The sequence below is a fragment of the Pyrus communis genome, chromosome 6, assembly GCF_041283825.1.
Source record: "Pyrus communis isolate YQ-2024b chromosome 6, ASM4128382v1, whole genome shotgun sequence".
NCBI classification, from domain to species: domain Eukaryota; kingdom Viridiplantae; phylum Streptophyta; class Magnoliopsida; order Rosales; family Rosaceae; genus Pyrus; species Pyrus communis.
Window position 1 is genome coordinate 12317080 of NC_142570.1, and position 15696 is coordinate 12332775.

The 15696-nt window shown below is 36.9% G+C and overlaps 1 pseudogene across 1 annotated transcript; it reads left to right on the plus strand.

Moving 5' to 3' along the window:
* The first annotated feature begins 650 nt into the window (after positions 1–650).
* Positions 651–1650, plus strand: LOC137711156 (dehydration-responsive element-binding protein 1E pseudogene; annotated as a pseudogene). The gene has a single exon (XR_015963616.1). The product of XR_015963616.1 is annotated as a dehydration-responsive element-binding protein 1E pseudogene (transcript).
* The last annotated feature ends 14046 nt before the right edge of the window (positions 1651–15696 follow it).

Sequence of the window (15696 nt, forward strand, 5' to 3'; positions counted from 1 at the left end):
CTTATTTTATTATTATTGTAGAAATTTTTTTTTTTTGATATATATTGAATTAATGGGACATAAACTAACAAGATCTTCTTTTGTAAGTTTTTTGGAGTTGGTTACATTTTAGATTTAATTAATAAATTAATTATAAAAACAACTTGTATAATTTGAACTTAATTAATAAATTAATTAAAATTGTAAAAGATCTTAGAGATTGGGTCTAAGAAATAAAAAAAACTAAGCATCTAATCAAAATGCCCGTAAATGTATATCCGAGAAGCGGTTTCCTCCAGTGAGACAGCAAAAAGAAAGCCGGAAAAAATATTGCGGCAATGAACTTAGCTGGGATCCACAGCACACACTTGGCACACAACACATCCGCATCCTAACGTGCCAATTTCAATAAAAAAATGGGAAAATAAATGACACGTGGTAAACACCAAAATTACTTAGTCTAGCAAGTTTTCATCAGCCACGTGTCCCTAGACTGTTGCCTGTAGGCCTAGTATAATTTGTGTGGGAACTTAGGAACTTGCCTATGCGGGCAACATTTCTCCACCTGGCGCCTCCTCACACTCCGTGTACAACTTGCGTGGTCCTGGGTCCCACTCAAAAGTCTTAGCAATCCACAAAAAAAATAAAAAGCTATAAAATCCACCTCACTCACTCTCCAATTTTCAACTTACAACTCCAAAAAGAAGTGAAGCACTGAAACAGAGTCTCAACTCACAGCTCAATTTCTCCGACGCAGCACAACAAAAATGAATACGATCTTCAGTACTCAACTCTCCGATTCCTCCGAAAAGCCTGAATCGAGTTCCGACGACACAAGCATCACGGCACAAAGCCAGCTGGCTTCCTTCTCCGACGAGGAGGTCATTTTGGCGTCCAGCCGGCCAAAGAAGCGAGCGGGGAGGAGAGTTTTCAAGGAGACGAGGCACCCGGTTTACAGAGGAGTGAGGAGGAGGAACAACAACAAGTGGGTGTGCGAAATGAGAGAACCAAACAAGAAGAAGTCGAGGATATGGCTCGGAACTTATCCGACGGCCGAGATGGCAGCTCGGGCGCATGACGTGGCGGCATTGGCCTTTAGAGGGAAGCTTGCCTGCCTCAATTTTGCAGACTCCGCATGGCGCCTGCCTGTTCCGGCATCCATTGATTCAGTGGATATCAGACGGGCGGCTGCGGAGGCTGCGGAGACGTTCCGGCCAGCGGAGTTTGGCGGAGTGTTGGAAAGCGGCGATGATGAGAAGGAGAGCAAGAAAATGGAGGAGGAGAAGGGTTGTGGAGGCGTGGAGGAAAGTGGAATCTTGTTTTACTTGGATGAGGAGGAAATGTTCGACATGCCAAGGTTGCTGGATAGTATGGCGGAAGGGCTTCTGCTCTCTCCACCTCACTCTTCAGGGGGCTACATGAACTGGGATGACGTGGCAAGCAATGATGACGTCAGTCTGTGGAGCTTCTCAAATTGAATCCATTTATCCCTGAGGAAACTTTCGTCCGTTGCCCAAAAAAAGGGACACTTTCGTTAATTTTTTAATTTAATTTTTGCCGCTTGGAAAAATGGTGTTGGTTGGTTGTGTGTAGGCTTGCAATTGCGCGGACAATTCTAGTCCGTAAGACGGTTTCCGTTACATTTTAGTCTAATGGAAATATTTTGTTCTACGCCCTTGCCCTGTGTTTCGATGCGGTACTTCACAACTCCAATGTCGAGGATAATTGCGAATTCATCTTAGCAGATATTTCAGCGCGTACAGAGGGCTTCCAAATTTCGGATATGTGTTGCTTTGCTCTTGCGCCGTTCACAGGAATTTGAATTGCAAAACTTTCTCCGTCTGCTCTTGCGTCGCTCTTCTTTGTAACTTGTTTTTAAAACTCATGGGAACACAGAAAGCATCATGAAATTACAATTTCCACGAAAAAAAGAAATCACCATACAAATACAGGTTTTCATTTTTTTTATTTAACGAAAGATAGAATTGTATTAATAATAAAATACGAATATAAACATTTGCATCTCCTGTTAAAATATTAAACAAAAATTCAGATCATAATTCATCGCAACCAAACATTCCTCTATTCTTAAAAACGTACGCCACCACCACAGTTAGTTTTTAATAAATTTGAAGGTATTTTGAGATAGTTAGGATATTTATGGTGAATGAGATATTTAATTGTACTAACTAGTACACTGTTTGTTTAAAAAAAAAAAAAAAAAAAAAAAAAACTAGCACACTGTTAGTGTGAGATATTTAGGATATTTTTGGTGAACGGAGATATTTAGGATATTTTTTGGTGAATTAGATATTTAGGATCACTGTACAAAATGTTACCAAATTTGGACTGATTGACTTCAAAGGTATCTAAATATGTGTGATCGAGATATCTTGCCCTTTAATAGTATGTGGTTAGCTAACGAGCTGCTTTCCTTAATGATGCGTGTGTGGTCATATGTCCCAACACGTGTCGCGTATTGCTTGGGGGGTTTATTGCACACGTGGCGGGCAATAACAGAAAGGGAATATACCTTCTCCTTCCAGATACTATTTTTGACAATGTTTGACTTGGATTTCATTTATTATCTCAAAAACAATATATTAGTCCCAATTTGGTACAATACTTCAGTAACTACAAAAATAATCTAGAAGTGAATTTGCCCAAGCAAGACAACAATAGTAAATTTCTAGACAGTTACCACATGTATTAGACTTCACATGCCACCATACAAAGTTGTCACATAACGATAGATATAACAGATTGTATCAGCAATTGTAAAAGATCACCGCTGAATGACGTATCCACATAAAGTCATCGTAGGTAGATACGAGACTACATAACACATCCCTAAATGTGAAAACCATATCCAACTAATGTTGCAGTGCGTCCACAACACTCTCTAGGTGAGAACAACATAAACTAGATTTGAGTAAAATCACTTTTTACTCGTTTATGCACCAACAATTATAGCTTTCCACTTATATACAAATTACTAAATTAAGGAATAAAAAGAAAAATTTCAAGACAATAACTTCAAAATATCATGAATTTGTTTTGTTTTGTTATCAAATAGTAATTGGATATTAAATTATTGTGCTTTTGAAAAAGCACTTTGACGAATACAATTACAATACAATGTTGTATGTAGCCACAAGGGAACAAGAAGGTCCCATGAAATCCACAAGACTTTGTTCTTACGCTGCTCCAAGTCCTTCCCATCCAAGTATCTTTTTTCTTAGTCTTCTGGCTGGAAATTTATTCTGACAAAAAAAAAAAAAAAAAAAAAAATTCCAACAAAACAAAAGATGAACCCACCTCTAATATTTCAGCTGTGCTGTCTTTTAAGCAGAACCGAGGGATTTTTCGACGAGCCACTTAATTGTATCAAGACTCTTATTTCAGGTTGGTCCATCCATCTTTTGTGATGTACTAGGATTCAGTCACGAACCCTGTACAGTTTTCTAGGTAATGTGTTAAAATGAAAGTGGAGACAAATTTATTTCTATAGCTAGTAAGGCCTCGGAAGGTTGTAGGACGTATCACCTTGGAGAGAATCTGGATCCCCGCCGAATTCTATTTATGAGGATTCCGGAATTCATGAATGATATCTGTTTATTGTACATCATGCAATCAGAAATTATTTTAAATATTTTTATTTAAATTTAAATGCAAATAGTACCTGATAAAAACTGACAGCACGATATACGATGAACGAACACGATTTATAGATCTCCAAGATCCTCACCAAAAGGATCTGAAGAGGATCATGTTGGCCTTTGAGACTAGCCTATTTACAATCTCATGAAAAACAAAAGAATAGACTTATTCATCTCCTAAGGACAACATTCTTCACGAAGAAGTTCAGAGGACGAACTTCTGTTGGGTAAATTTGGTTGCGCAAGAGCCATCGTAAGATATATTTGCCGACGGATACAAATATTCGTCGGGCAATGAGTCCTTAACCGACGAGCATGACGACAAAAATTTGTCTAGTAAGTCTACGTTGACCGCCGAAGCTCAACGGACTCCGTTCCACTCAACGAAAATATGTCTCTATGCAAAAATTAAATATTTTTTAAGGTCAAATTTGCCCGACCAGCATTTCGTCGAGTTGGTGGTACTTTAACTGAAAAAAAAAAAAAAAAAACAAAAAACAAAAAAACAAAAACAAAAAGAACACCTTCGGCGGACAGATTGCGTCATTGGGCAAGATGTAAATACTATTAAAAAATAATTTTTTTTAATTTAATTTTTAACTAAATAAATTATACTAATATCATAAAATTAAACAAATTTATTTAATTAATAACAAAGTTCGTTCAATATTATTAAAAATAAAAACCAATTTTATTTTGGATGATAAAATGGCTTCACTCGGCCCATGGAGACCTTCCAACATTTACTTCAGAGATTTCCAATGAACATGACATATTAAAGATCACTACTCCCACATATTTTAGCTCTCTTTACACTTGAGCAAACATTTAACCATAGTTACCACTTACTAGCTCACATTTAATCAATTAAAACAACATTTTGAATGTAGTAACATGCCTTAGAGAATTCCCTCAATTCCTCACAAGATATTCTCTCTATTTTCATACAGATTTTCTGACTACACTCTCTATACTAAGTATATGTGAGAAGATTGATGTAAACATGTAGACTAATACTCACATAAGTTATAATAAAGAAAGCAATTTCTGGAATTATTAATATGACATGTATATGATCTCATGAATGGAACACTACTACTTAGAACGAGAACCAAGGATTCCATATGCTCATACCCATTTCAAACTCCACATATTGAACACATAACATCAAGATAGAAGTCTAGGGGTTGTAACGGGGCTAGGGTATTGACTAACAAAGAAAGGTAAGGATAAACAAGGGTTCTTAAAGCAATAGTAAGCAAAGTAATGAAATTGACACTTAGAATTCACTTTTGATGGCAGAAATTAACTTAAACACAAAGGGAAAGTTCATGTAACACTTAGGGTCAAATTCAAACTTTTGGACCCTTTCTTCAACAACCAATACTTGTGAGCTCATTCTCACTTATTTCCCAACTCTTTTCTTCTTTTTCTTTTCTTTTTCTTTTCTTTTTTTTCTTTCTTTTGCCGTGTCCTTTTACCTTCCCCCACATTTTTTTTTTTTTGCATAATGTAGATAAAAAGGAATTCCCTCTAGTCATGCTTCACTATTCTTTAAGAACATGGGTATGGATAGTCATATTCTAGGTTAGGCAAGGATAATGTGGCTAACAAAGAAAATAGGCTAAATAAGGCTCAAAAGGGTTAAACCTACAATACATATGCAAAGGGTAAGGTTTTTTGGCTCTGGTTTACTAAACAACTTCATCTTATTGTATGTTATGCACTCAATATCATGCTTTGAATGAAATGGGCATGAGTTCTAGTATTTGGAACTATAATGATGAAAACACATTCTAAGTAGCAACCAAGCAAAGAAACAATGAGATCATGCAACGACTTTAGAAAACAAGAAATCACAGATTAATAACTTTTCCAAATAAAGTTTAGGCTCAAGTCTCTCAAGGTTATAGCGTAGTTTAGTTCCTTCCTTCAAGCATGTTACAAAAACTGATTTTTTTTCTTTATGATTACATGTGAATTCGTAAACAACAACTACAACTAAGCATAAACCAAAGAGCAAATCAAATATCCATCCATGTTTGTAACTTTCTTTAACAGTCATGCAATTAAAAACCAAATCCTCATCATTGTGTTGGAAGGTACCCTAAGACACAAACAAACACACAAAAACAACTCTTTTTGGGTTTCTCAAAATTGTTTTTCGAATTTTTTTTCAAATTTTTGTATTTTTTGTTTAAGACACATTAAAACACTTAAAAATAGTGAGAAACAACATTAGAAGTGATAGGTGATAAAATTCCACAAAAATCATGCAAAAACAGCTTGTTTACCCCTCCCCCCCCCCCCCCCCCCCCAAAACACTTAAACTAAACATTGTCCTCAATGTTTCAAAGAAAGACTCACACACAAACAATCAAAACAACTCAACTAACAAATATGATAATTATGGCAAAGTAAAAGCAATAAAGAGTAGGGTTTAGGAATGCAAATCTAGTTGTGGATTATTGGAGATTCCTAGGTCTTCTTTATTTGAATGCATGGGTTGCCTCCCAAGAAACGCTTGCTTTAACGTCTTCCAGCCGGACGATACCTCCTTTTAAGCTTCATTAGAGCCCACAACATGGAGCGTTGTATCCTCCATGACATGCTCCTCAAAATACTCATAATAAGGCTCTATGAATGGGAAGGGATAATGATCATCCCTGATTGTGGTGTTAAGCTTCCTAAAGTCCATGTAAAAACACCCACCACCTTGAAATCGATTGGAAATCTGCACCAAAGAAGGTAACAACCTATTATTTGAAATTGGAATTGGAATTGGGATTGGAGACTTACAAACATATTGCGATGGAGGCTCAAAAGTGGCAGCACTGTCAACAAAATCACTAGTGATGCTCTCGGCCAGATTGGGTGCTTTTAGGGCAGCCACTCCAATTCCCTCTTCAATGGTGGTTCTAGATGCATTCTTCTTGATAGATAATGATTGTTCCTGCCCTATATCTTTATTCACATCAATGACAAAACAAGGATGAACATCATTAGGATTCTTATTAGATTCAGAAACATTGAATTTAATTATATCACCACCAAACTCCATTGTCAATGTTCCTTTGGCCACATCAATCTTGGTTTGGGCTGTTTTCATGAATGGTCTTCCAAGTAGCAGTGGCAATGGTGGAGAATAGGTTGAATCTTCCATTTTAAGCACATAAAAATCAGTCGGAAAGATTAAATGATCAACTTGCACCAAAACATCTTCTAAAACTCCTTTTGGATATGCATTAGAATGATCGGCTAATTGAATAATAACTCCATCATTTTAAGCTCTCCTAAGTTCATAGAGCATAAATAGAGTAAGGCATGACATTAATGGATGCACCTAAGTCTAACATAGCATGGTCAAACCTTGTATTACCAATTACACAAGGGATAGTGAAACTACCTGGATCTTTGCATTTAGGAGGCAATTTCCTTTGCAACATTGCAGAAACATTTTCACTTACATGTACTACTTCCTTGTTTGAAATCCTCTTTCTTGTTGTGCAAAGTTCTTTCAAGAATTTAGCATATTTCGGAACTTATTTGATTGCATCAAGGAAAGGGATATTGACTTGCACCTTTCTAAATGCCTCAAGAATGTCCTTGTCACTCTCTTCTTTCTTTGATTGCAAAAATCTGCGAGGAAAAGGCACATTTGGTGGAATAACATTAGAAACAATTGAATTTAGACCTATCTTTCCTTTGTTGGGTGGCTTCGGAGCATGGAGTGGTTGCGGCAAGGGTTGCTCCACCCTTGCCGTGGCTTTGCCTTTGTCCTCCTCCCTTTGCAGCAGTTTTTCATCCTCTTTTTGGCTTGATTTGGGTGGTTGTGGGGTGGTTCCAACTTCCTTGCCACTTCTTAACATGATAGCATTGGCGGTTTCAAATCTTCCTCTTGGATTCACAATGGTTGAACTAGGCAGTTTTCCTTGCTCTCTAGATTGGCCTATGAATTCTGCCATTTGCCACATTTGCTTCTTCAATTCATCCACCTTCTTAGCTTGATTTTGTACTCCCTGCGTCAAAGTGGTTAATAATTGAATAACCTTATCATTATCCAAAGATATACCTGAATTTGTTTGAACCGGAGGTGGTTGAGGTTGCATTGGTGTAAATGGCCTTTGAAATATCCCAGGGGGTGGTGGATGAAATCTTCCTTGTTGTTGAGGTTGTTGAGGCTCCCTCCACTTCATGTTTGGATGATCTCTCCATCCTAAATTGTATGTGTTTGCGTATGGATCATATTTGGGCTGATTTTGGCCTTGAAAGCCCACGACATGGGCAGATTCCCATCCTCTATTCTCAATCAATTGAGGGCATTGCTTAGATGGGTATCATTTCATGGTGCACACACCACATACACTTGCTTTTTGCACTTTGGATCCATTAACAACCTGTGACATAAGAACAGTGAGATTAGCCAATTGAGATTGAATTTTAGAAATTGCACTTACCTCATTCACTTGTGGTTGCTGCCATGGGATGTCCCTTTGTCTAACTCCCTCGTATTGTTGTGCATTCAAGGCTCGATTTGCAATTAAAGTCTTGGCATCAATTGGTGTTTTGTCAACCAAAGCTCCTCCCGCTGATGCATCTAGCATTTGTCTCTCAATTGGAAGAAGTCCTTCATAGAAATATTGAATTAGAAGCTTTTCTTTCATTCGATGTTGAGGGCATGATGCAACTAGAGTCTTGAAACGCTCATAATATGCTGGAAAAGACTCCCTTTGGTTTCTCTAAGAATGCTCTTTTCATGCTTTCCCAAGAAGTGACTCCTAAAAAAAACTCCTCATAATACGTTGGAAAAGACTCCTTAAAAGAATGACTCTTGAAGTGGGGAAGAATTTCTCTAAGAATGCTCTTTTCATGCTTTCCCAAGAAGTGACGGTTCCAGGTGCCAATTCGTACAACCAATCTTTAGCCTTTTCCAAAAGAGAGAATGGAAAAGCTTTCATCTTCAAAATATTACCATCCACGTTGATTGGGGACATGCTTGAACAAACCACTTCAAATTCCTTCAAATGCTTGTTTGGATCCTCCAATCCCGAGGCTGAAAGTTCCTTGATTGTGCGATTATCTATGATTGATTCTCCCTCTTCTTCTTGAGTCATGGCCTCTTGTTCCTTTTCTACTTCAGATTTAGAGCTAGAACTAGGTAGATTAGGTTCTGGCTCCTTCCTCTTCCTTCTCAAAGTTCATTCAAAATCGTCGTCAAAGTCCAAGATATTTACACGAATAGGTTGAGACCTTCAAGTCATAAACTAGTATCTAAAAACAAGAAAACAAAACAAAATCAGAAACTAAGATTAAAAGACACGAAAAAGAAACAAAAAGAAACAATGGGGGATTAGCAAAGTTGCTAATCGCCGGCAACGGCGCCAAAAAGTTGATGTGTTATAAACTAGCACTCAAATTAAACCCTCTTGTTGACAATTGTAGTAAAGATGCAAGTAGGGATCGTTCTAGGCCGGAGATTAGGAGGGATTGCTAATCTACTTAAAATTGACTCAAAAACATAAAACTAGGCTTGAAAATACTTAACTAGACTCAAAGAACTCAAAACAAACTAAAAAGACTCAAAACAGCACAAAACAATCAAATAAACTCAAACTAGACACTAAGACTTACTTTGGATGAAAATTGAATTGGTTTTGACTCAAAACACTTAAAAACACAAAATAGGACAGATTCTAACTAATTTGACACAACAAAGTAAAGGGGATTGGGTTTTTAACAAATTTGAAGTAAAAACAAGTAAATTGCAGAAACTAAGTAAAGGAATACGAAATTTGGTGAATTGATGGGTGATTAGCTAGCTAGAGGGTCATTTTCCACACATGACACACTTGCATACAAATTGATTTCTAGTTGCTTTTTCAAGAAACCATGAACCTCAACACCCCAGATTAACCGTGACATCACTAATTAAACCACATATTTTCCTTAAGTCATTGAATTGGATAGAATACGCATCGGCAACTAAATTATTCTTCAAAAGTTCCCTACATGAACAACATAATAGAGATACAATCAAAGATCATTAAGCTTTGTGAAAATCATAAGCATTGACAAGGCATTCGTAACTATGACATCATGATACTCATGCCAGGAATTTAACTTAACTTGATCGTGACCAGCGACCTCCACTACTTGTGAATATAAGTTCATAACGATTATGTGAAACTCCCTTATATTCTAGCATCAAATTCATGCATGCAAACTAAGTGTCCACCCTTAACCAACATACAAGAATAAGTTCTTAATCCAACAGTTAAGCAAATTGCATTCACGATTTATGAAATCACAACTGGAGTTAATCAATTCATATTGCAAATATAATCATGGTTTCAAAGTCTCCACTAACCAAAACGAGTTTAGCCTCTCATGTTCACAGCAAAACAAAGAAAACTTAAATTAAACATTGAAAACAAAGATTGAATACACCTATAAACGTTCCAACAATCCAACAATCTTGAATGGTAAGCACAGCTCCAAGGGGTCTTCTCTCCTTCTTCTTTGCTGCGGCACAAAGGTGAATGGGTGTGTAATTGGGTTGTGGTGGATGGATGGTAGGTGGTGCAGATGTGGTTGTATGGTAGTGAATGAATAGGTGAATGATGATCCCCCTGGGATGTGCGGCAAAGGGTTATATTTAAAGGGAAAGGGAAAAAACAGCCCTGATTAATTTTGGTAAACAGGTTTTTATCCCCAAATCTACAAGGAAAAGGAGAATTAAAGTTAGAATCAAAGGGGAAAAGGGAAAGGGATATGCGGCAAAAAGGGGACAAAAGGGAATGTGCTTTGCGGCAAGGAAAATAGGAAAGGGAATGTGCTCCCTTGCACAGCAAGGAAAGATCCCTTGCAGATTTGGTGCGACACCTTCTTTGACTAGGATTAAGGCTTCTAGAACTTATATTTAGGTGTCCTAAATTGATTAGGAACCCCTTTGATAGCTGGAACATAAGTAGGAAAAGATTAGGATTGACTAAGTCAAAATAAAGAAGTTTGACTCATGTTTCCTTCTTTGTGGCTGATTCCTTTTCTTCCAAGTCTTGAATGAATTTCTTCCATCTCTTTAGCAGATTCCTAGCCTCCTTTGGTCTTTAATTTCGTCCATCCACCTTGCTCCAAGCATGTGTTATCCATTCCAAGCCCAAAACTGCTCCAAAATGCCCCAAAATGCATTTTCTTGCCACTTTAGTCAATTGGACCTACAAACACACGAAATTAGCTTAAAATACTACAATAAATAAGAACTAACAACATAAATGCAAGGAAATAACCTAACTAAGTCGCATAAATATGCTCCTATCAGATCGCAGTGGCCCCATAATCGGCGAACACCTTAGATATTGGGAGACTCTCAATATAGGTAGTCATGTACAAGGGCTTGAGGTGTCATAAATTGATGGCTGAATCGTTAGGGAAGATTTTGGACAACACCCTTTTTAGCTGCCCCTCTTGGTTAAGTGCCTCGACTAAATTAGTGGTCACAATGTCAACATGAGCCATGTCTTCAACTTCCACATCCCCATCAATTGAACTTAGTTGACCAACATCTGAATCGAATTCAGGAGGAAGGACATGATTGTGCTGATCTTCATATTATCTAAGAATGATTGCCCTATGGTACCCCTTTGACCATTTTCAGCCGAAATTCTTCCTTACCAGATTTTGCATTCTTGTTCTTAATATGAACATGAGTCTTTTTATTGTGTACAGAGACATCTAGATTTCCTTCATAAGAATGGATAGTATATCCATTGCTTGTTTTACCAGCGACCGAATCCAAATAGCTTTCTTGTATTTCAAGGTACTTGTTGGCTCAGTTGCTTCGAACTGGGCTTTCTTGTGAATATGGCGTTGGAAGGAGTATGTAAAATAGGGGTAAGTGGTTAGTTTTTTCCTCTCTCTCTCTCTCTTGTCTTTACCATTAAATAAAGTTATTAAAATACTTTTGATTAAAATTTAAAGTTATACTCAAGGTGAAAGTTATGCATCATCTCAAACTACCAAGTGAAGACCACCTCATGCTCCTAAACTCAAAATTAATTTTGATGGCTCTATGGTGGGTTCGCATGCTACTGCTAGATTTGTCATAAGAGATTGTAATGGTTCACCTATTATGGCCGGTGCCCACAATCTTGGAGAAAGTACCATTTTTGTTGCTGAAGCTTTTGCTCCTTATGGTGCTTTGAGTTTGCAATGGTCAAGGGTTGTAAGGAGGTGTGTGTTGAAGGAGATTCCAAGATTATCCTTAATGCCATTTTGAACAAGTGTAGTTCACATTGGCGATTAAGGATAATCATTAACGACATCAGATCTCTGGCCGATTCCTTTTCATTTATTTCTTGGTATCATGTCTTTCACTAGAGAATTTTCTTGCCAATGCCATTACTAGTGTTGGTCACTCAATTCAGTACACTTACATTTGGGATAGGTCCTTATCCACTATTCTTAGAAGCTCTTTTCTGTTTGATTATACTGAGAATTGTTGTATCAGATATTTCTTTCTTTAATTAGAATTATTTTCCCAACAAATAAAAAAAGACTCAATGGTTTTTAATGACTCTAAATTTAAGACAATTTCAATAATAGAGATAATTTCAGTTTAGGGTTTTTATCACAAACGGTCTCTGACCCACCCAATTAAGATGGTTCATGAAATTGAAAATTGATCAAAATAGTCCTTGAATATGCGTGTTGCAAATCAGTGCCGTCCTTCCATTAGAATTCTGTCAAAATTTTTATTAGTCTGTTGATATGGCACATATGTGAGTCCTACATGGATTAGAAAAAGAAAAAAAAAATTAAGGGTAAGTTACATTTTATGCCCTAAAAAATCTGTGAAGGGTTTAAGGGGTCTAGTCAATTTGGTTCTAAAAAATTTTGAAAGACTTTTTTTTTTTAAGTGACAGGTTTCAAAGGATTTTAATAGATTCTTGATAGGAGCATATTTATGCGCCTTAATTTGCTTGTTTTCTTGCATTTATGTTGCTAGTACTTAGTAATTTTAGTACTTTAAGCTATTTTCGTGTGTTTGTAGGTCCAAAGGGCTAAAGGAGCAAGAAAGTGCATTTTGGTGCATTTTGGAGTAGTTTGGGGCATTAATTGGATTGCATATGCTTAAAGCCAAGTAGATGGACGAAATTGAAGACCAAAGGAGGCTAGGAATAAATAAAGGGATGAAGAAATGAAAATGAAGAACAAAGAGTTCACATTCATCACCAACACAACCATGCATCCACACATTCTTTCTCCATCATTGCCGTGCATAACCCAACTCTTTCCAACCTAATCCACATGCATTTCATCATCATAACCTAGCTGTCATTCCACTCCTTTGTGCCGTGCATTATTCCACATGCATAACCAACCTAGTGTCACTCCCATTCTTTCCCAACAAATAATTCAATCACATGCACCCATCATCATGCACTCCCCAAGCCGTGACACTCTTCATCATTCAGCAATTTTTCCCATTCATCAACCCGTGCATTCATTCACTTCTCAACATAAACAATTAGCCACATTTTAATCATAAACAACCTAGCTGTTTTTCCATTCATTCCCCTTAATCATTCTCTCACATTCTCTCACATGCATTCCCATTCTCTCCCCAAACACAAACACTTCCAGCTTTGCCGTGCATCACACTTCCATTTTCCATATTTTCCCCCATCCTGCCAGCAACACATCCACTCAATTCCAGCACAACCATTCACTCTTCATGATGGCAGCCACATTCTCTCCTAGCTGTCATGTTCCCTCTTTTAATCATTCATTTACCTATAAATAAGCATCCATTGCAGCCACAAAACATTCAATCCCATTCACCACAAAACATCACACAACACACCATCACAAACACAACCTGTTTTGCCGTGCAAATCCCCTTCCATTTCTTCTCTTTTCTCCTTCATTGCAGCCCTCCAACCACTTCCCATCCCTCCTAAACATTTCCTTAGACCTTGTGCCGCAACAAAGAGGAAGAGAAGAGGGCCTAAACGTTCATACAATTCAAGTTTGAGTTGTTGGAATGTTTAGGTGTTTCTTTGATTTCAATGTTTAATTTAAATTCTCTTTGTTTTGTACGTATGAGGAACTAAACCCCCTTTAGCTAGGGGGTGATTCGAAATACATGTTTATGCTTGCAATATGAATTGATTACCTTTGGTTGGAATTTCATAAGTTGTGGATTCAATTTGTTTAACCGTTTGATTGATAACTTATTTATGTATGTTTATTGAGAGTGCACGCTTAATTTTCATGCATGAATATGACGCTAGAATATAAGTGAGTTTCACCTAATAGTTATGAACTTATATTTACAAGTAGTAGAGGTTGCTTATAAACAATCGCGTTAAATGAATTCTTGGCACTAGTTTCATGCTCATCATAGTAACGAATGCCTCGTCAACACTTATAGTTTTCATGATGCTTAATGATCTTTGATTGTATCTTTATTGTGCTTTTCACGTAAAGGACTTTTGGAGAATGTTGTGAATTGCGTTGCGCAAACCCATCCAATTCATTAACTTAAAGGAGAACTTGACGGTTAATTTAAGCGGACCTAATTAACCCGGGGTGTTGAGTTTCATAATTTATCGAAAGACCAACTGAAAATCAATCTTGTATGCAAGTGTAACATGTGTGGAGAAGAACCTTCTAGCTAGCATTCCATCCATATTTTCATCACATTCATATTTACATTCTGCCTTTAATTACAATTTGTGCATTTTCGTTAATTTCGTCAAAAACTCAATCCCCCCCCCCATATTTTGTTAAGTCTTAGTCATTTGATTTGTTTTAGTATTTTACGTTTGTTTAGTTTTGCATTCTTTGAGTTTAGTTTAGTGTTTTAAACTTTATTTTACGTTTATTTAGTTTTGCATTCTTTGAGTCTAGTATAGTATTTTATATTGTGATTTTACGTTTTCGAGTCAGTTTCCAAGTGATTTGCAATCCCTCCTAATCCCCGGTTAAGAACGATCCCTACTTACATACTTACTACAATTTGACAAAAAGAGGGTTTAATTTGTGTGCGTATAAATCTCGCATCAAATTTTGGCGCCGTTGCCGGGGATTAGCAACTTTGCTAATCCTTTGGATTGTTATTTTCGTTTTCTTATTAGTTTTAGTTTTAGTTTCTGTTATGCATTTTAGTTTTAGTTTTTGATTTGTGTTTTGTTTGTTGAATTCAAGTACTAGAGAAGCACAACATGGCACTTGATAATGCTTCTCTTTTGTCACAGCTCATGGAAAGGTCCCAAATGCAAAGCGTTGGTACATTTGATCTTCAATCAAGGAATAACGTGTTTTCCAATACTTACAATTCGGATTGGAGTGATCATTCAAACTCTATGTGGTGGGAACCTCAACATGTTCAACAAGAAGGATATTGGCAGCCATATGAGGAGTTTTATTCAACGCCTATGCAGCCACCACAACCTGTAATTAAAGAAAATGCACAAATTGTAATTAAAGGCAGAATGTAAATATGAATGTGATGAAAATATGGATGGAATGCTAGCTAGAAGGTTCTTCTCCACACATGTTACACTTGCATACAAGATTGATTTTCAGTTGGTCTTTCGATAAATTATGAAACTCAACACCCCGGGTTAATTAGGTCCGCTTAAATTAACCGTCAAGTTCTCCTTTAAGTTAATGAATTGGATGGGTTTGCGCAACGCAATTCACAACATTCTCCAAAAGTCCTTTACGTGAAAAGCACAATAAAGATACAATCAAAGATCATTAAGCATCATGAAAACTATAAGTGTTGACGAGGCATTCGTTACTATGATGAGCATGAAACTAGTGCCAAGAATTCATTTAACGCGATTGTTTATAAGCAACCTCCACTACTTGTAAATATAAGTTCATAACTATTAGGTGAAACTCACTTATATTCTAGCGTCATATTCATGCATGAAAATTAAGCGTGCACTCTCAATAAACATACATAAATAAGTTATCAATCAAACGGTTAAACAAATTGAATCCACAACTTATGAAATTCCAACCAAAGGTAATCAATTCATATTGCAAG